The following is a 23,045-nucleotide window of genomic DNA, read 5'->3' as shown; positions in this document are numbered from 1 at the left end:
TATATAGATTATAGTTGAAATAATGCAGGTTTAGGTTGTGAATTTCACTAAATTTACTAAGAACTTCTAAAAAAAAGAAGAAGAAAGCATATAAATCGTAATATGATCATCAACAAAACATATATATAAATTTTGATAGTCATGGGCTTAGGTGCTTTTCGTTACAAAGTAGATGAATATACTAAAGATTTGTTATTAATTTATAACATATTATTATTATTAAATTGAATTGCACTTTTCGTACTTCCGACTTGTGAAGATTTTCTTCTTTGTTGTTTTCCAAAATTAAAAAAAATCTTTGATGGTTGAACGAAACTTTGTGAAAAGAGAGAATAGAAAGGACAATCACTATCGACATCACAAATTTAAAATCTTGCAGATCGCTTCTTTTTTAAATGAGAATCTAATAAAACTAGAAAACAAGAGGATCTTTCACTGCATGAAAACAAAATTAATAGATAATTTATTAATTTGCATAATGATAAATCATGGAATATATTTACATTATAATTCAAACTTATGAAAAAATTAAAACGAATTGGAATCTTTTATAGGTGGTGAAAAATGAAGGCAATCGAGACATTCCTTAAGCACAGCTACAATGAATTGTAGAACCCTAATTTTATTTAAAAAATGAATCCCGCTAGGGAGCCAATAGGGTATCTATACAATATGTACAATGAGCTAATTATTTAGCTCAATAGGGATAAATAATAAAAACCCGTCCACTCTAAATTTAAAAATTCTTATTCAGTTATTTCACATCGAATTTTAAATTTCAAATCCCCTAATTTTAAATTTCAAATTTTTAAAAAATCTAATTAATTATTTCAAAAAAAATAACGATCTAAAATTCTAATTTACCAAAACATTTCATTTCAATACCCTCTTCTTTTTCAACCAGCGGCCACCCCACCTTCATCAATAATCATTCCACTCCACCTTCGCTGCTTGGCTTGCCACACGCCACACACCCTTAGTAAAAATAACCATCCACTTAAGAATAAAAATAATCATCTGCATACCTAATGAATTGAATATCTAACATATACTAATTATATATAACTAAACTCAATCCAGTCAAAATAATCATCTACATAAAAATTAAAATAATCATCCACATACCTACTAAAATGACCATTTTAAATTAACCATTAAATACATTAAAATATCCTATTTACGTTAAAAATAAACATCTCATTTACATGAAAAATAAACATCTACATGCATATATAAAACTTCGGCTGCATACTGTCTCCCAACAAAGAATTTCTTTCGATTGGTTGCTTCAAATTTGGTAAACTGGTAATCAAAAATCTATATTTTGTTAATGTTACCTTTTATGTCTTTTTATTTTCATACTTTTTTATAAACAATTGATAAAAGAATGAAGATTAGTTGAAATGTTGAAGACACATATGCTACTAAAGATAAAAATACGTCAGGTCAGATTATACTTCATTCTTAACATATCAGACATATAATGTATTTAAAGGAAGTGTCACTGCAAGTAGGTTTATGTAAAGGACTTTCGAACACACGAACATTTTGCTTCTTGGCATTTTTCTTCTCTGGCCTTTGCTTAAAGCACCACAGTATAAAAATACAAATGCCTAACAAAATAAATATCAAAAGACTAGCACCAGCAATCCAAATGATATTCTTAACCATAAATGACTTCCTAGAATTTGCAAGCATTGATGCAGTTGGGAAGAAGGACTATTTGCTACTCTCCACGGTGATTTCTCAGGGGATAGAGTCATAGCCATATGATGTATGATCATATGTGTATTCTAATCTAAACATGCAGGAAGTATTTACTTTTCTTGCCTATTTAATTTTCTTTTTGAAATATAATTTCAATAATAATAATAATACCATTAGTTGTATTTCATATTCAATATACAGCACTACTAATATTCCAGCGGATCTATTGCCATCATGCACAGGAACATAGGTGCTTACTTATTGGGTGCCAAGGTCTCCAAAGTATTCAAGTCTCATGCTTGTACATGCAATTTAAACTTAGTCATATAAATTCATATATCAATAAAAGATAGTCCAATAAATATCTAGTTTCAACCAGCGTCAACGCAATATGCCATGATCAATTAATACAAACCAAGGGCTTCATACATACAAGCATACCATGAATATAAAATCATCCCAAATGTGGTTGAATCATGAATGTTTATGATGCATTTGGTTAAGCATAAAACATAAAACTAAACATGCCACTTGCATTGATTATGAACATCTAAATCGCTTGAAAATAACCATCCATTATCAATGCTTTCAACGTACGTTGCTCACCTTATTACATTGCTCACCCTTGACGACAGAGTGGTTGGTTTTTTTTCATGTGGATGTGATGAATTCTCATTACTTCCCAAAGATAGAACACAACATAGTGGTTCAACCAAACTAACCTTCATTAAGAAACTTCCGCGGAGTGATGAACGTGAAAGATGAAACACACTCAAGATGTAACACCCTACCATACAGAGTCTTATGCTTAAGTCATAATTCAGAGATGGCAAGGTATTACGACCTCTAAAACAAAAATTTAGTACGTATAGTATTATGAATGATTGATTATAACTAGGAGCCTTTGAAGAAAAAGGGGTAAACAAAAACCGTAACTCGAAAACGCAACACTCCGAATGATAACGTAACGAGCAAAGGATAAGCTAGCGCAAGATCATATATATAAAGAGTGTCAAAAACGGAAATATCAAGACTCAAAACCCGGTTGCGAAGATAACCGGTCCGAGCTTAGCAATATATACATATGATAAAATAAGGAAACCCCAAAGGAAACCCAAAGGGACACAAATACAGAAAATCTATTCTCCAAAAATCCCCTCTAGAAGGAGTCATCACAGTTTGTATTATTTAATGGAGATAAAAGTATCTAAACAATATATATAAACCAAAACAGAGTCCCGAGAACAAAGGATCTTCGCTAATCCAGAAGTCTCCAGCATGCTTCAGCGAGAAACCTCACGTCCTGCATCTGAAAACCACAAAATCCGCATGGGTGAGAACCAGAGGTCCCCAGCACGGTAACAGCTTCCACATATATAATACATAATAATAGAGGAAAGCCGAAGGCAATCCTAGAACTTCCTCCAGATAATATCAAAGCTTATAAACAAGCTAAACTGTAAGTGGCAACTGACTAAAGATTCTTCAGTCTAACTAATACTTCCCTTTCCAATTCCTTCAGACCTCCCAACCACCAGCAGGAGTATAATATAGCAAACACAGTTATATCAGACAAGAGATTTACAAATAGGAACAGATAAGGCATTTAGGCAATTAGCAAGTAATATGCAGTCAAATAGGCAATCTCAAACAATTCATGTAGTATGCTTATGATGCATGCCTGTCCCTAGTGGCTGATGATATCATCTGTCGGTTATAGAGCCAACCCGACAAGTCCTGGTAGCTAACCATTGGACTGTCCCTCTGTCGTGCATCCCCAACTCGAGTTATACTCATCATAAACTTGATCATAATCATGATCCATATCCATCATCCTCACTGGTGAATATTTATCCATCACCATCATTGGTGAATATTTACGGGGGCGAGCTCATCCGGGCCTTTCACAGTGCCCGGCCACACTTACGACATTGGGTTAACAGAGCTTCGAGTCTCAACCTGGAGCACATGGTGGCTAGCCATTGCTACTACCCAGGGAAACCCTCATCTTCAATGGTGGAAGTGCAAACATTCACAATTCAATCAACAGCATATATACATTTATACTTGGCCATAAACATGGCTCCGCCGTAACACGGCAATAATCCAGCCATCCGGCTCACGGTTAAATCCATAACCAGCCAATTCATTAACAATTATGGCCTTTCGGCCCATGGCATAACAAGCACTTCCACCGCCATTCTCCGCATCTCACATAATCATCTTTGATCCTCAATGATCATTCATTTTTCCCTTGCTTCACTCGCAAGTTACCACATTCACTAGCCCTTTTTCTCATGCTAGGCATATCATAATGATTTAAGACATAAGTGGTGAGATCGGAGGCTTAGAAGTATGAAATTTGGCTTTTAAAACTCAAAAATCAACTTTGGGATGAAAACAGGGCCACGCGTACGCGCACTCCACGCGCACGCGTGGATGGCCTTAAAACTCATCGACGCGCAAGCGTCATACGCGCGAACGCGTGGGTTGAAAATTAGCCAAACGGCGCGCACGCGTCAACCACGCGTACGCGTGGGTACTCTTGCGCCCCAGGCACAAAACTGGCACAACTTTGGCACAACTCTCGGGAAAATGGCTGGGCATTGGGTGCAGCACATTCGGCGCGCCCGCGCACATCACGCGCATGCGTGGATGGCGCTTCCTGGAAGAACGGCGCGTACGCGCCAAGTGCGCCTACGCGCGGGGGGTCATTCTGCTAAAAATTTTCTAAGTTAAAAACTGCAGAATTCACAGATTCAACCCCCAATCTTCCGACGGTCATAACTCTCTCATTTTAAATCATTTTTCACCCGTTCTTCAAACGGCATGGACATCCCGGATCCAATTTCATTTCTAAACAAATTTGGCACAAATCAGAGATCCGTAGTCCAAGTTATGTCCCGTCAAAGTATGCCCAAAAACCATGTTTTCATTCAAAACCACAAAGTGCCATTTTCAAAACAAGCCACTTTCAACTCTTTTCAAAATCAATCAAAACATGCCAATTTCAACCCTTCTCTTTGAAATCATTCAAAATGTACCAAAATCAACAACAAGCCATCCTCAACTCACACATTGACATTTTACCAAAATTCCCAAAACCACATCTAACCATTTTAACACTTCTCTATCAAATGGCTAAAGGACAAACACAATATCACGTCATACATCCTTCCTCATCCTAATTTTCCAACAATGCCATTTCCAATCAACAATCACTATACATAATCAACATCATACTCACCATCAACATGGTACCACCCACCAATTCAACCTTAATCATCCATCAAGCATATATCACAACATGCATTTCTTATATATCACACAATCAAGGCATCAATATTCATAATCACATATATGAACACATCATATATCTCAACCATTCAACAACACCAACAATTCAATGCCTATCTTAGGGCCTCTAGCCTAAGTATTTCCTACCACATTACATATTAGATACGGGAAACCGAAACCATACCTTAGCCGATTTCCCAAGCTCAACTGGAGCACTTCCAAACCACTTTTCCTCAAGCTCTCAAGGTCTCAACACCTCCAAGAACAGATTTTGTCACACAAAACCCTCTTCCAAGCTTTCCAAAATCACCAATCAAGCTCCAATATTCACATACACACAACCTAAGCCACAATCATCATACCCATACACAACATCTCAATGCCCAAACCTCATAGAACAACAAATTATACTAGAGTTGAGAATCTTACCACACCCAAGGTCCAAGGAGACAAGATTAACCTTCTTCTTCAAGAGAGTTGGGTCCTATAACATCAAAGAACCCAAAATCTCAACATTTTTGCTCATGAAACTCGAAATCAAGGGCTGGAATTTCGAACAGTAAAACGTGACTTACCTCAAGATTGATTGTATGGGTTTTGTAGAGCTCTCCGCGGTGAACGCGTGGCCGCAAACGGAGCGGCAATCGGAGCTCTAGATCAAAAGTTATGGTGGTTTGAAGATCAAGTGAGAGAAAGAACTTGAGAGAGTGTTCTTCCTCCCCTCTCTTCAATTTTCAGCGTGTATGAGTGTTGTGTGAGGAGAGAGAGTGCTGAAAACTAGGGTTTTAGTTTAGTTTAGTTGGGCCAAGGGCCCACTTTGGGTCCGGTTGGCCCGGTTTGGCCCGTTCGGCCCAATCTTGGTCCGTTTTCTATAAAATTGGTACTAAAATTCTCGTCTCAAACTCCTCTATCACATTTAGCCATAAAAATAACATTTTTAGCTTTCTAGAATAAATTATCATTTATGGGTTAATTATCCGTTAATTAACCGGGTCTTACATTCTACCCACCTAATTGGGAATTTTGCCCACAAAATTCAAATTCAATTACCTGAGAATAAGTGCGGATAATCCGTTCGCATCTCCGACTCAAGTTCCCAAGTGTGTTCCTCAACACCGCCTTGACTCCAAGCCACTTTGACTAATGAAACCTCCTTTCCACGCAACCGTTTGATACTAGTATCATCAATTCTGACTGGAGCCACTGGAAGCGTCAAATCTTCCCTTAACTGAACCGATTCGGGTTCTAACACATGGCTAGCATCAGGGGTGTACTTCCGAAGCTGCGACACGTGAAACACGTCGTGCAGGTTCGAAAGATGAGGTGGTAGAGCCATCCGATATGCCATCGGTCCAATCCTCTCCAGGATCTGAAATGGACCAATGTATCGAGGATTCAACTTCTTCGCTTTAATCGCTCTACCTATTCCTGTGGTCGGAGTAACCTTAAGGAAAACATGATCTCCTTCCTCAAATTCCAAGGGCTTCCGCCTCTGATCGGCGTAACTCTTTTGGCGACTCTGCGCCGTAAGCATCCTATCTCGGATTTTCTTCACTTGTTCAGTGGTCTCAGCTATCATCTCCGGCCCCAACAAGCCTTTCTCTCCAGCTTCATACCAACATAGCGGAGATTGAAATTCCCTCCCATACAACGCCTCATACGGAGCCATTCTAATGCTCGCATGGTAACTATTATTATATGCAAACTCCACTAACGGCATATACCGATCCCAACTCGCCGGTTGGTCCAAAACACAAGCTCTCAACATATCCTCTAGTGTTTGGATCGTCCTCTCGGATTGACCATCTGTTTAAGGATGGTAAGCTGTACTCAAGCTTAATCGGGTTCCAAAAGCTTTCTGAAATGCACCCCAGAACCTCGAAGTGAAACGAGGATCTCTATCAGAGATTATAGTAGCAGGTACACCATGAAGTCTCACAATCTCCTTTATGTATAACCGTGCTAGCTCCTCAAGGGTGTAAGTCATCCGAATGGGCAAAAAGTGAGCTGACTTCGTCAGTCGGTCCACAATCACCCAGATAGCATCAAAACCAGTCCTAGTCCTTGGCAATCCCGACACAAAGTCCATTGCAATACTTTCCCACTTCCATTGCGGAACCTCTAAAGGTTGCAACATCCCGGAAGGTCTTTGATGTTCAATCTTTACCTTTTGACAAGTTAAGCACTTTGAAACATATTCCGCCATATTATTCTTCATACCCGGCCACCAAAACACCGCCTTTAAGTCATGGTACATCTTAGTACTTCCCGGGTGAATGGAGAATCCGCTTTTGTGTGCCTCCTTTAAGATATCTTGCCTCAAAGTGCCAACATCCGGCACAATGATCCTACCCTTGAATCTCCATAACCCGTCTTTTTCTTCCGACATTCTCCACTATTTTCCTTGCTCGATAGCCGGTAACACCTTCCATAACGCTTCATCGTTTTCATGAGCCTTTAGGAGTTCGGACTTAAAGTCACTTGAGATTTCTAATCGGCTCAAACACAAGGTTCCAGATACTTCTCGAACACCAATTTTTAGACTCTCGAATCCCTTGAGCAACTTCTCCTCTTGAAGCATCATCCAAGCCGCATATAACGACTTCCGACTTAACGCATCCGCTACTACATTCGCCTTTCCCGGATGGTAATTCAACTCAAAGTCGTAGTCCTTCAATAATTCCATCCACCTCCTTTGCCTCATATTAAGCTCTTTCTGATCAAAGAGATATTTCAAGCTCTTGTGATCAGAGAAGACTTGGAACTTAACCCCATAGAGATAATGTCTCCACACCTTCAAGGCAAACACAACCGCAGCGAGTTCCAAATCGTGCGTAGGGTAACTAACTTCGTGAGGTCTTAACTGTCGTGAGGCATACGCCACCACATTATGATGCTGCATCAGCACGCATCCTAAACCCTTTAGTGAGGCATCGCAGTACACTTCAAATCGTTCGTTCGGCTCAGGTAACACTAACACAGGTGCAGTGGTCAACTTTTTCTTCAATGCCTGAAAGCTCTCCTCGCACTCAGGATTCCAAACAAACGGAGTGTCTTTGCGAGTTAACTTTGTCAACGGCAAAGCTAATTGCAAAAAGCCTTTGATGAACCTTCGGTAATAGCCAGCTAAACCCAGAAAACTCCTTATCTCGGTTACTGTGGTTGGTTGCTTCCAATCCATCACAGCTTCTACCTTAGTTGGATCTACGGCTATTCCCTTCTTACTTACCACGTGACCCAAAAACTTCACCTCATCCTTCCAAAACTCACACTTAGACAATTTCGCATAGAGTTTCTTCTCCTTTAGAATCTGCAACACGGTCCGCAAGTGTTCTGCATGCTCTTCTTCAGTCTTGGAGTAAATCAGTATATCGTCAATGAAGACAACAACGAATTTATCCAGAAACGGACGGAATACTCTATTCATGTAATCCATAAACACTGCAGGAGCGTTCGTCAACCCAAAAGACATTACAGTATACTCGTAATGACCATAACGAGTCCTGAAAGCGGTCTTAGGGATATCCTCACCCCTCACCCTTATCTGGTGATAACCGGATCGCAAATCGATCTTAGAGAAAACCCCAGCTCCTTGTAACTGATCCATGAGATCATCAATTCTCGGCAATGGGTACTTATTCTTTATGGTGACCTTGTTCAGCTGCCTGTAATCCACACAGAGTCGCATACTTCCATCTTTCTTCTTTACCAGTAACACTGGAGCACCCCACGGGGAAACACTTGGTCGGATAAAGTTCTTACCCAACAATTCCTCTAACTGAGACTTTAGCTCGGCCATCTCTAATGGTGACATTCTATAAGGAGCACTTGAGATTGGTCCCGCCCCAGGCACCAATTCAATAGCAAACTCGACCTCTCGGTTAGGTGGAAATTTCTCAATATCATCGGGAAACACTTCCGGAAAATCACACACTACCGGAATCTGATCCAACTTTTGATCATCACCCGAAACACCAGCGGTTAACAACAGGATACCATGACATTCGATTCCAGAACAGTTCACCATCATCGAATTCAAGTAATAATTATTCACCACGACCGGTCCTTCTGTATCTTCCGGCATAAAGTACACCGACTTTGTAGAACAATCAAACAGGACATGGTTCTCAGATAACCAGTCCAATCCCAAGATAAGATCAAGACCGATCATCGGTAAGCAGATTAAATTATGGACAAAATCACGCTGCTTGAACCTAAACGAAACTTTCGGGCATCCTAGCCTAGTTACCATGGCTTCATGGGTAGCATTATACACTTTTAAGTCATAACCTAAGGTTACGATCTTCAATCCTAACTCATGGGCTTTCTCAAATGCAATGAATGAATGCGATGCTCCCGAATCAAATAAAGCATTTAAAGTTTGACCAGCCATTTCACAGTTACCTCGAATGAGTGTCTCGGATCCCTCTGCACCCACAGCTGAGGTGGTGAACACCCGACCAGTCTGTTGTGCTCTCCCAGCACCTTGCTTTTGCTTCTCTGGACAACTTGCGGCTTTATGCCCCGCCTTTCCACAATTGTAGCACAAACCCCATCCGGCCTTGCATGGTACTCCCGGATGGTGACTCCCACACCTAGTACAAGCTTGATCATTCTGGGGCTGCTTCCCAAACCTTTTCCCTTGGGAGTAGTTGTTGTTGGGCCTCCTAAAAGAACCTCCCCTCTTGAAAGACGGACCTCTAGGTGCAAAGCTCTTGCCTCGGTTCTGTGGAAACGATCCTTTGTGACTTCCTTTCTTAGCGGCTGCCCTCTTCACACACTCTTCAGCAACCCTACACTTGTTCACCAACTCAGAGAAAGTTCTAATCTCCATTGGTCCCACTGAACTGAAAATATCACTCCGGAGTCCTCCTTCGTACTTAACACACTTCCATTCCTCATATTCCACCGGAGTCCCTTGACACATACGAGAGAATCTGAACAGCTCCTCAAACTTGTCAGTATACTCAGATACAGACATAGTACCCTGCTTCAGCTGCAACAATTCAAGCTCCTTGGCCGTCCTAGTAGAAGTCGGAAAGTACTTCTTATAGAATTCCTCTTGGAAGATGTCCCAGGTGATATAATCATCACCCTGCTGCAGGAGGCGTCGGATTCCTTGCCACCAATGCGACGCTTCGCCAATGAGCAAATAGGTAGCGAACTCCACACGCTGCCCTTCAGGTACCACCTGCGCTTGCAGTGCTCGTTCCATGGCTTGACACCATGTATCGGCTTCAGTCGGACTAGTGGTTCCCTTGAATTTAGGTGGATTAACCTTCAAAAAGTTCGCCAGTGTCATCGGGCCCTGAACTCCACCTCCGTCATTACCATGGTTGTTCATCTGTTGACCAAGAGCCTCAGCAGTGGCTTGCATAGCAGCAGCCATATTCTCCAACGCAGTCATAAAGTTCACCGGGTCATTAGGGTTAGTCTCCGGCGCACGAGTATTAGTACGACCTCTCCCACGGCCTCTACCACGTCCACGAGGCGCCATCTGATTCCTATACACATCAAACAATCGATATTAAGTTGATCAGTCTCAATATCGGAAGTCTAGTGCTTCAAAGTCCCAAATGCATGCTCATGAACGTTTATGCCAATTATATCAAGCAGATATACTAGTAGCACATAACACACACACAGAGAATGCACAGAAGCATAGTCAGTCCATTCCTCAGGCTCTACAGGAACGAACTGCTCTGATACCATAATGTAACACCCTACCATACAGAGTCTTATGCTTAAGTCATAATTCAGAGATGGCAAGGTATTACGACCTCTAAAACAAAAATTTAGTACGTATAGTATTATGAATGATTGATTATAACTAGGAGCCTTTGAAGAAAAAGGGGTAAACAAAAACCGTAACTCGAAAACGCAACACTCCGAATGATAACGTAACGAGCAAAGGATAAGCTAGCGCAAGATCATATATATAAAGAGTGTCAAAAACGGGAATATCAAGACTCAAAACCCGGTTGCGAAGATAACCGGTCCGAGCTTAGCAATATATACATATGATAAAATAAGGAAACCCCAAAGGAAACCCAAAGGGACACAAATACAGAAAATCTATTCTCCAAAAATCCCCTCTAGAAGGAGTCATCACAGTTTGTATTATTTAATGGAGATAAAAGTATCTAAACAATATATATAAACCAAAACAGAGTCCCGAGAACAAAGGATCTTCGCTAATCCAGAAGTCTCCAGCATGCTTCAGCGAGAAACCTCACGTCCTGCATCTGAAAACCACAAAATCCGCATGGGTGAGAACCAGAGGTCCCCAGCACGGTAACAGCTTCCACATATATAATACATAATAATAGAGGAAAGCCGAAGGCAATCCTAGAACTTCCTCCAGATAATATCAAAGCTTATAAACAAGCTAAACCGTAAGTGGCAACTGACTAAAGATTCTTCAGTCTAACTAATACTTCCCTTTCCAATTCCTTCAGACCTCCCAACCACCAGCAGGAGTATAATATAGCAAACACAGTTATATCAGACAAGAGATTTACAAATAGGAACAGATAAGGCATTTAGGCAATTAGCAAGTAATATGCAGTCAAATAGGCAATCTCAAACAATTCATGTAGTATGCTTATGATGCATGCCTGTCCCTAGTGGCTGATGATATCATCTGTCGGTTATAGAGCCAACCCGACAAGTCCTGGTAGCTAACCATTGGACTGTCCCTCTGTCGTGCATCCCCAACTCGAGTTATACTCATCATAAACTTGATCATAATCATGATCCATATCCATCACCCTCACTGGTGAATATTTATCCATCACCATCATTGGTGAATATTTACGGGGGCGAGCTCATCCGGGCCTTTCACAGTGCCCGGCCACACTTACGACATTGGGTTAACAGAGCTTCGAGTCTCAACCTGGAGCACATGGTGGCTAGCCATTGCTACTACCCAGGGAAACCCTCATCTTCAATGGTGGAAGTGCAAACATTCACAATTCAATCAACAGCATATATACATTTATACTTGGCCATAAACATGGCTCCGCCGTAACACGGCAATAATCCAGCCATCCGGCTCACGGTTAAATCCATAACCAGCCAATTCATTAACAATTATGGCCTTTCGGCCCATGGCATAACAAGCACTTCCACCGCCATTCTCCGCATCTCACATAATCATCTTTGATCCTCAATGATCATTCATTTTTCCCTTGCTTCACTCGCAAGTTACCACATTCACTAGCCCTTTTTCTCATGCTAGGCATATCATAATGATTTAAGACATAAGTGGTGAGATCGGAGGCTTAGAAGTATGAAATTTGGCTTTTAAAACTCAAAAATCAACTTTGGGATGAAAACAGGGCCACGCGTACGCGCACTCCACGCGCACGCGTGGATGGCCTTAAAACTCATCGACGCGCAAGCGTCATACGCGCGAACGCGTGGGTTGAAAATTAGCCAAACGGCGCGCACGCGTCAACCACGCGTACGCGTGGGTACTCTTGCGCCCCAGGCACAAAACTAGCACAACTTTGGCACAACTCTCGGGAAAATGGCTGGGCATTGGGTGCAGCACATTCGGCGCGCCCGCGCACATCACGCGCATGCGTGGATGGCGCTTCCTGGAAGAACGGCGCGTACGCGCCAAGTGCGCCTACGCGCGGGGGGTCATTCTGCTAAAAATTTTCTAAGTTAAAAACTGCAGAATTCACAGATTCAACCCCCAATCTTCCGACGGTCATAACTCTCTCATTTTAAATCATTTTTCACCCGTTCTTCAAACGGCATGGACATCCCGGATCCAATTTCATTTCTAAACAAATTTGGCACAAATCAGAGATCCGTAGTCCAAGTTATGTCCCGTCAAAGTATGCCCAAAAACCATGTTTTCATTCAAAACCACAAAGTGCCATTTTCAAAACAAGCCACTTTCAACTCTTTTCAAAATCAATCAAAACATGCCAATTTCAACCCTTCTCTTTGAAATCATTCAAAATGTACCAAAATCAACAACAAGCCATCCTCAACTCACACATTGACATTTTACCAAAATTCCCAAAACCACATCTAACCATTTTAACACTTCTCTATCAAATGGCTAAAGGACAAACACAATATCACGTCATACATCCTTCCTCATCCTAATTTTCCAACAATGCCATTTCCAATCAACAATCACTATACATAATCAACATCATACTCACCATCAACATGGTACCACCCACCAATTCAACCTTAATCATCCATCAAGCATATATCACAACATGCATTTCTTATATATCACACAATCAAGGCATCAATATTCATAATCACATATATGAACACATCATATATCTCAACCATTCAACAACACCAACAATTCAATGCCTATCTTAGGGCCTCTAGCCTAAGTATTTCCTACCACATTACATATTAGATACGGGAAACCGAAACCATACCTTAGCCGATTTCCCAAGCTCAACTGGAGCACTTCCAAACCACTTTTCCTCAAGCTCTCAAGGTCTCAACACCTCCAAGAACAGATTTTGTCACACAAAACCCTCTTCCAAGCTTTCCAAAATCACCAATCAAGCTCCAATATTCACATACACACAACCTAAGCCACAATCATCATACCCATACACAACATCTCAATGCCCAAACCTCATAGAACAACAAATTATACTAGAGTTGAGAATCTTACCACACCCAAGGTCCAAGGAGACAAGATTAACCTTCTTCTTCAAGAGAGTTGGGTCCTATAACATCAAAGAACCCAAAATCTCAACATTTTTGCTCATGAAACTCGAAATCAAGGGCTGGAATTTCGAACAGTAAAACGTGACTTACCTCAAGATTGATTGTATGGGTTTTGTAGAGCTCTCCGCGGTGAACGCGTGGCCGCAAACGGAGCGGCAATCGGAGCTCTAGATCAAAAGTTATGGTGGTTTGAAGATCAAGTGAGAGAAAGAACTTGAGAGAGTGTTCTTCCTCCCCTCTCTTCAATTTTCAGCGTGTATGAGTGTTGTGTGAGGAGAGAGAGTGCTGAAAACTAGGGTTTTAGTTTAGTTTAGTTGGGCCAAGGGCCCACTTTGGGTCCGGTTGGCCCGGTTTGGCCCGTTCGGCCCAATCTTGGTCCGTTTTCTATAAAATTGGTACTAAAATTCTCGTCTCAAACTCCTCTATCACATTTAGCCATAAAAATAACATTTTTAGCTTTCTAGAATAAATTATCATTTATGGGTTAATTATCCGTTAATTAACCGGGTCTTACATTCTACCCACCTAATTGGGAATTTTGCCCACAAAATTCAAATTCAATTACCTGAGAATAAGTGCGGATAATCCGTTCGCATCTCCGACTCAAGTTCCCAAGTGTGTTCCTCAACACCGCCTTGACTCCAAGCCACTTTGACTAATGAAACCTCCTTTCCACGCAACCGTTTGATACTAGTATCATCAATTCTGACTGGAGCCACTGGAAGCGTCAAATCTTCCCTTAACTGAACCGATTCGGGTTCTAACACATGGCTAGCATCAGGGGTGTACTTCCGAAGCTGCGACACGTGAAACACGTCGTGCAGGTTCGAAAGATGAGGTGGTAGAGCCATCCGATATGCCATCGGTCCAATCCTCTCCAGGATCTGAAATGGACCAATGTATCGAGGATTCAAATTGTCCGTGTACCATGGTTGCATCACAAGTCAGCAGCCCAAGCATTTCCATACTCATTACTCGAGCTTAATTCAACACCATCGTTGGCTATTTGGTAACTCTCCCGATTCTACTTCTTAGTTCATAGTTTTGTTTAAATTTGGAAGCCCTTTTAACAATTGGAGTTGATAATCCTTTTAAATTATTCGACTCCTCTATGCCTCAGCTTCACATTTTAACTTGAAAATGTGTACTTGTTCTCAACTCACACGCAATTAAATTTCATCACTATCAATCACGAATTCAACCCTTACTATGTCATCAGACAAACTAGAGCCAATCTCATCATAAGTCTACTCGCAATCTTCCACAAATTCCCAACTCTTTCATCTCTCGTCATTTGATCCTACGATATAATTATAAACAATTCGTGATTACTCGATAAGCTTTTCGACATTCGTAATGGATCGATTATTTTTCTAATACTATTTCATACTTGCATGAGCCTTGTCTGGGCATACTTGTGTAAATCATGAACTTGAGAAATTCACCGTGAGTGGAGTTGCTCACCTCCGCAATCTGCACTCTCCAGAAGTCAGTTGAGACTTACTTGACTCGATGTCCCCTATTCTCTCTCTCTATAACAGGATCTAGTTGAATTTCTTCCTACAATGCACTTTGATTTTTCTCCTTGTGAATGTTGTCATTTGTTTTAGACTTAGTACGGTCACAATACCAAATTTCCTTTCCATTCATGTGAACACCATGTGTATGGTGTGAGTGTTTTTCAGTTTAGTATTTTCCAAAAGTTGCCTCGAGTTTGGCGAACAGCTTGTATAGTCTTAAATATAGCCATCAAGGCGATAACTCAATAGGAGAAAAACTTTTAAAATGCGGAAGACGGAATGAGTAGTATACCACAACAAGAAGAGATCTGAAGCTTTAGTTTTGTCGACCGTGTTGTATGCGGTTCAATCGACGCGTCAATACGCACTGATTACTTAGATGTCCTGATATAACAAGTTTTCAAACTTTGAAAGCAGAAAGCGATCTTTGTGTCGAGATTCATCACACCTGAACCTAACGATACATTAACCAAGAACTTAAGAAGTGGGTGGATGCAACCTCATGGTGCCATGACGATGCCCCAATAGAAAAACTTTTAGCAATGATTGAAGGATTTAATACCATTAGGTAATTGTGAATTGAATGACAAAAATCCATCTACCTTTCACCCATCGGAGGAAAAATGACAAGGCTATACATTAAGGTGTCGTGGTACATTAGTCACGCTGATATTAACCCAACCCCGAAAGATTTGACAACCTAGGTTCTAAATTGAAAACCGAAACAATAGAGAAAGGGTTAGTGAAATTCAAACTAAGATTCTAACTACGCGAACCCAACTAAATGATTTAATTGGAAGTGAAGACATAGATAGTTAGAAAAAGAGAATTTGCACTTTCTTAGAAATTATTTCGACGAGGTTAGGAGTGGTGAGCAATTGAGACCAAGTGATTAAAACGAAGGAGTATTGAATTCGAAACGAGATGACTACCCACACCTCTTTTCAGGTAACTGAATCTGAATTTTGAGGACAAAATTCTTAATTAGGTGGGTAGGATGTAAACCCAGAAAATTAGAGAATAATTAGTCAATAAATTAACTTTTAATAAAGAAAATAAAAAATGTGAATATTATATTAAATTATAATAGAGCTTATTAAAACGAGAATTTTAACACCAATTTAAAAAAATTTGGCCCAAAATTGGGGTGAACGGGCCGAACCGGTTAAACTGGGCCCAAAATGGGTCCAAGGCCCAACTAGTCAGCCCAAGTAATTAAAGAAGGGGCACTCTTCTTCCCTTCACTCAGCAAACACGCTGAAGCAGCACCCATGGTGAAAGGGAAGAAGACATAAACCTAACACCACCTTCTATCCACTATAACTTCTTCATCCGAGCTCCGATTGCCGCACCGTTTGCGACCGCGCATTCACCGTGTCGAGCTCTACAATTCTATCGAAAAAATTTCTTTGGTAAGTTACTCTAACACTCCAACCTCTCCTTCCCCTTAATTTTCAAAAATTATGTGTGCCCAAGTTGAGAATTTGTTAATTTTGATTCTCTAGGTTCAAATTAGCTTGTGGAGCTTGTTGGTTTTGGCTCTCTTGGTCCCGCGTACGGTGAGGTTTCTTGCCTTGGCCAAATTCTTGGTTTTGAGTATGTGAATTCTGAATTTTGAATCATATATGCATAATAGGTGTGAACTAGGTGTGTGTATACAAGTTTTGGGATTGAATTGTGGACATTTGAAGGCTTGGTGAAGGATTGGCGTCAAAGTCTTGGCGGTTTTGTGAATTGTGGGGCCGTGTGTATGACTTAAGGGTTGCCTTGGAGCAACACGGGAATTGGCCAAGGTATGGGTTAGGTTTCGCGCATTTAATATGTAATGCTCTGTGAAAACTTAGGCTAGATGACCGTAGGATAGAAATGAATGTTTGAATATGTGAATGGCTTAGTGCTTTATTGATACATCTTGAACAAGGTTGGGTTTTGGTTTGATGTGGATGTTGGTGTTGGAATTAATGATGTTGTTAATGTATGATGATGAATATGAGTTTATTGGAATTAATGATGATGAGTTAATGATGTTGCTAATGTATGATGATGAATATGAGTTTATTGGAATTAATGATGATGAGTTAATGATGTTGCTAATGTATGATGATGAATATGAGTTTATTGGAATTGATGATGATGAGTTAATGATGTTGCTAATGTATGATGATGAATATGAATTTGAGGTGGTTGATTGATGAATCTTCTAGACTAGGTAATAAGCGTTTGGTTTGAGGTTATGCATATATATGTGTATATAGGTTGATATATGATATTGTGGGATTGAACTATGGTAGTTATAGGAGGATTATTATGGTAATGGTAATGTGATGTTGAGCTGATTTTGGTGCATGAAACATTAGGTTGAAACTGAATTTCAAGGAAAAGAGGTTTTGAAGCTTTTGTGAAATTTGATTTTTGGCCGAACTTCGGCGACTCATAACTTGGCTTCCAAACCCCCAAATGGTTTCAAACTGGTTTTGTATGAAAATTGGGTTCATGAAGTTTATATCGTTTGAAGAACGGAGGAAAAATATTTTAAGACGGAAAAGTTATGCTTGCCGGAAATTCGGGGTTTAAAGTGGCAAAGCTGCAGATTCAGGCTTGGTGGAAAATTTTTTTGGAAACTCGTGCATCCACGCGTACGCGTGGTATGGGGGCTTACATGCGTACGTGTAACCAGGGGACGCGTACACAACCTGAGCTAAATGCCTACGCACACGTACGCGTGGCCAACGCATACGCGTGGCCCTGTTTTCTGCAAAACCAGATTTTGAATTTTTAAACCGAATTCTAAACCTCTAAACCTCTATTTTTATTCATTTAACCCTAGATCTTATTAGTAAGCTTAGTAATTAGTTGAAGCTAGGAAATTGAGGTAACTCGGGGATGAAGAAAAGGGTAAACGTGATGAATTATAAGAGAATAATGTGAAAGCTAAATGAATACATGTTGCTATGGCTATAAAGAACGAATGTAAGGAAATGATGATGATAAATGATGAGATTTGGGGATGATTGTGTGTGGCTGAAATGCTCGATATGGCAAGTTGAGGACGGAAGTTCCCTCTCTTGTCGTGATATAGATGTGGGGAAGGTGGAAATGCACTCCCCTTTGTATTGTTTCCCCCACATTCTTCTCTGGTTGCAAGGTGGAAAAGCACACTCCTTCGATGTGGAAAGACACTCTCCTTCGTGAAACCTCTAGGAGAACGTGGAAAGACACTCTCCTTCGTTTATGATCCTCCTAGAGATGCGCAACCTAGAGACTAATGTCTGGGTTAGCTACCAGATGTGTCGGGTTCTGGCAAAGTAACTGACACGTGAGCTCACAGCCAGTAGGATAGACATTCATCATATGCATTTTGTTTGTTTGTTTGCTAAGCCTTACTTGGGATTGCCTACCTGAATATATGTTATGCTATTTATTATATGTGCTACCTGCACTACCTGTTTTCTACTTGTGCTTGGAATTGGTTGGTAGTTTGTCTCTGTTAAATCATTGGTGATAGAGGAACGGAGGAAAGGTGGATCGATTTGGTGATAAAGTTAGGATTAAGTAAGTAAGTTTAGTATTCCTTAGAACACCTACCCTTTTTATGGCTTCTGTTTAGAATTAAGCTTTATAACTAAGTGGCGGCATTCTAGGATTGCCTCTGGCATTCCTAGGACCTTATATATTATGTGTGTGACACCTTTACCATGCTAAGCACATCCGGCTCTCATCCCATACTGTGTTGTTGTTTTTAGATGCAAGTCGAGAGGCTCCTTACTAAGCGTCTGGATTCTTGAAGCGAAGCAGTTTCTAGGTTCTTTTGCTATGTAGCTTATATATATATATATATAATCTGTTGTTTATTCATACTACTTCTCTTTGTGGTTTGTGTTATATTTTTCCTGCTACTGCAGATTACCACATGCTCCAGTTATGGAGATTTACTCTATGTATGGGGTTGGGATCCCAACGTAAAGAACCTATGTTTATAAGTCAACTTCCCAATCGGAATGCTACATTCCGTTTCAGATTGACACATCAGCAAATGGTGGAGATGAGGACCTTGTTTTAAAGGATGGAGTTTATAGTGCCAATGGGGATGAAACCGTTCCTGTTTTAAGCATTGGCTTCATGTGTGCAAAAGGTTGGCGGGGAAAAACCCGCTTTAATCCTTCAGGCATCCGAATGTTCATAAGAGAGTATGAACACGCTGCTCCGGCTAATCTTCTCGAAGGAAGGGGAACCCAGAGTGGTGTTCATGTTGATATATTGGGGAACTTTGCACTTATTGAAGATATTATACAAGTAGCAGCAGGAGCCTTTGGTGAGGACTTAGGTGGACATAGAGTTCACTCAGAGATTTTCAAAGGGTCTGAAAATATTAACTCTCATTGCAATGAATGTTCCGGCTGGCAGCTCTTCCTTTGTTAAATTATTTTGTACTTTTTGGATTATAAATACTCATTGTTACCTTAGTCTAGCATGAGTATTACCCATGACATTATAAAGAACTATTGTTAGGAATTAAATGGAAATGTGCACTAATCTTTGATCATTTTAGCATTGGCATTGTGACACCGAAGCAATCATTTCTATGTGTTGTGAGTTTTGTGAAATGTTACCTGTTCTATATGTTTGTGTTTTGGATTAATTTTAAGACATTTCTTAATTGTATCATATCATTAATAATTTCCTCTTTTGGTGCATGCGTTTATCTTCTTTTTTTAGTGCTGCTACTAACGCATATACTTAAAATGATGACAAGGCTATGTGTACACCACAAAATCAGTCATGATTTTTCTATTCAATTGTTTATTTTTTTATTAGATAAAGTAATTTAAAAAACATTTGGATATAAGATCTCTCTCATGTCAATTTGAGAGTGAAACACGCAATTCTCTGAATACACGATTTTGACATTGATGGCACAAAATTATAAATAAAAATTTTTAACAAAAAAAATACGACATCATGTATTATTAAGGTATATCAGAATAGCATCAATTTATAGATATTTGCTTGAATCTAAATAACAGTTTTGTTATTTTAAAACACAAGGAGTTGTATTAACATCATACGCATAACCAAATTATTAATTAATAAGTTGTCTTCGGGTGGGTTAATAACTTCGTTCACTTACCATATTTTTCAGGCTCTTGTGACTCAACTCGAACAGTTTACTTATGATTAGTTGATTTATTGTAGAGTAAGTTTAACTATATATTTTATAATAATAACTCTGTTCTCATTGTCACTATTTACGGAAACACTAAGTTTTTTTTTTAATATATTGAATGGTGTATTCATTATATTTTACCCAATTACTGCTAAATCCATTTTTCCAATATATGTTGAATATGTAAACTGTAAATAGGTAACCAAATTTTGCATCATGTTATAATGAAAAGATCTGCAGCAGCAGCAGGCGCTAGACCATTCAATCCATGAAGTTCTCTATACTCAGAAAGACCAGCAAATTTTGGATGAAGCTTATACATACAAACTTAGTCACTTCATAATAACATAGACATTGAAAACACTATAATATTAACAATACACTTCATGAGTTCAAAATATGGTGAATGTAAATTTTAGGATCCCAATCACCCACAGGCTTTAAGATCTTTCAATTGTCAGATCTACCCGGCGGTTCTGCAAGGAGTCCATCTTCAGGATAATGGTGTCATTTTCCTTCAAGTTATAAGTTTGACAACATTCGGCCCAATCCACCCCGAATTTCCACTCTGTATTTCTTCCTTGACTTTTGAGTAGATGGAAAAAAAAGATGTTATTGCCTCCGCTAGATGATGGACCAGCGATTTGCCAAATTGAACCATGTCCAGATAGAGTGAGATGTGCAACAAAACTAGCACCCAGGCACTACAAAAAATGAAGCATTGTTAGTGTTTTGGGAGAAATTATTAAGGTTATGTATCATAAATGGATAATCAGAATTTGATGTGTTTGCATAAAATTGATATGAATTATTTAGAATCAACTTACCAGTCTACTTCTGGTCACGTCAGTACGTGTCAATGTTTTTTTATAGGAAACCTGTGGATTGTACCTGCTTGAGGATAGCTTAAATTGTTAGTCTCCATCCTAAAATTTATCTCAATGTTATCTAGAAATAAAATTTATGGATAAATACATAAATTAAGTGTCACATTATCTATTGTCAGGTATTTCTTCTCTTTCAGAACTGTCTTCGTTCAACTCAATGGTTGAATTGCTTTCATCACACGCAATTATTGGATTGTTAGGGTTATTACCCTCCATTGTTGAATCTTCATCCTCATCTGATGAGTCTTGAAGCTCGGATGGTTCAGACCCGGATAATATCATAACATCAGGTGAGGAGGCGTCACTATTGCTGCTGTAATCTAGATGAAATGCTCTTTTTACATTGTGCAGTGTATTTTGGTCTAATCGGTCCCCCACACAAAAGTTTTTATCAGGAAAAATTTTAATTGGTTGGTTCATTTCATTAAAAAGTTAAATGAAAAATATCCCAAAATCTGCATAGGTAAACTGTATAGTATTCCCTCTCCCGACATAAAAATCCCTAATCAGGTCGAATGAACCGTTTGTTATGGCCTTCTGTTTATTTTTACTTTCTATATCCAACACTAAGTAATTATCCCACCCATCAATTCGTAGCACGAGGACCCTAATTCGTGCCCATAAATTGCTTCAAAACACGGTGGTAGAGCTCTGTCTCCCTATATTACATGTTACAGTTCAAATTAAATGCTGTAACTCACATGCTATTTACGATACATGACATAATATTACATATATTTGGTTACCTGCCCGTCGTATAGTCGAAACCTCAGAGTTGCTTCTTTTCCTTTGATCCAGTGTTCTTGGGTTGCCAGAAACCTCCTGAGAGCATATAATAGCACCATCATAAGTTAGTGAGACTTTAATTATTTGCAATGGAAGAAATTGACCCATGCTAACTTAAGTAAATAGTCATGTTTCGTTGATATATTTAAGCTGTATAAGAATAAAAACAAAAAAAAAAAAAACAAAAAATGCTGGGTATGATAGTAACATATAGACTACAAACATCATTAATGGAATATGATTGTCCAATGATTATTTTGAAACCATATACAAATTGTAGAAACTATAGTTAATTTCAGTTCCTGTGATAAATGAATAGAGTGGTAAAGAAATCTGAACTGAAAAATCTACAGTTAGCCAATGACATAAGTTACTTCAACCCAAGCCAAGCTTGATAAAATATGACATATCAAAAATGGTTACCTAAACAATAATTATAATAAATGAGATTAAAAAATTAAGAAAAATTTTGGTACATAATAACTTATTAATTTGTACAGTTATTTCATGAATCTTATGCTAATATATCTTTTTTTTATTCCAAAGAATTTATTCAAAACAACTACATAAAAAGTTATATAAAAACTACTAAAATAATAAAATTATTAAGAATTATTTTTTGTTGAGTTGGGTTAAATAACAACTATTCTTTTGATGTGTATTTATTTTTAATTACTTAAAATCATTTTTGTTTGTCAATATCTCTATGAAGTTAGCTTTCTTTTTATACTGATCTCAAAACAGAGTTTGGCCATTTAATTTGAAGGACTTGTTCCAAAATGTGGGATAAGAGGACTCGCAATTTTACTAATCTAGAATAATAAGTTTCTATGTCATGTACCAACTGAGTGTTACTTGATGTTCAATTTTTTTATACACGCAAATCAAGTATCAATCAGGATTCAGATCTTTACCTATTGGCATCATTCCTATCTGCATGCATCGCCATCCAATTTTATGATGTTG

This window comes from Arachis ipaensis, chromosome B7, assembly GCF_059453495.1.
Source record: "Arachis ipaensis isolate K30076 ecotype BB chromosome B7, ASM5945349v1, whole genome shotgun sequence".
Classification (NCBI taxonomy): Eukaryota; Viridiplantae; Streptophyta; class Magnoliopsida; order Fabales; family Fabaceae; genus Arachis; species Arachis ipaensis.
The sequence above is the reverse complement of the archived record's forward strand: the minus strand, read 5'-3'. Positions refer to the sequence as shown.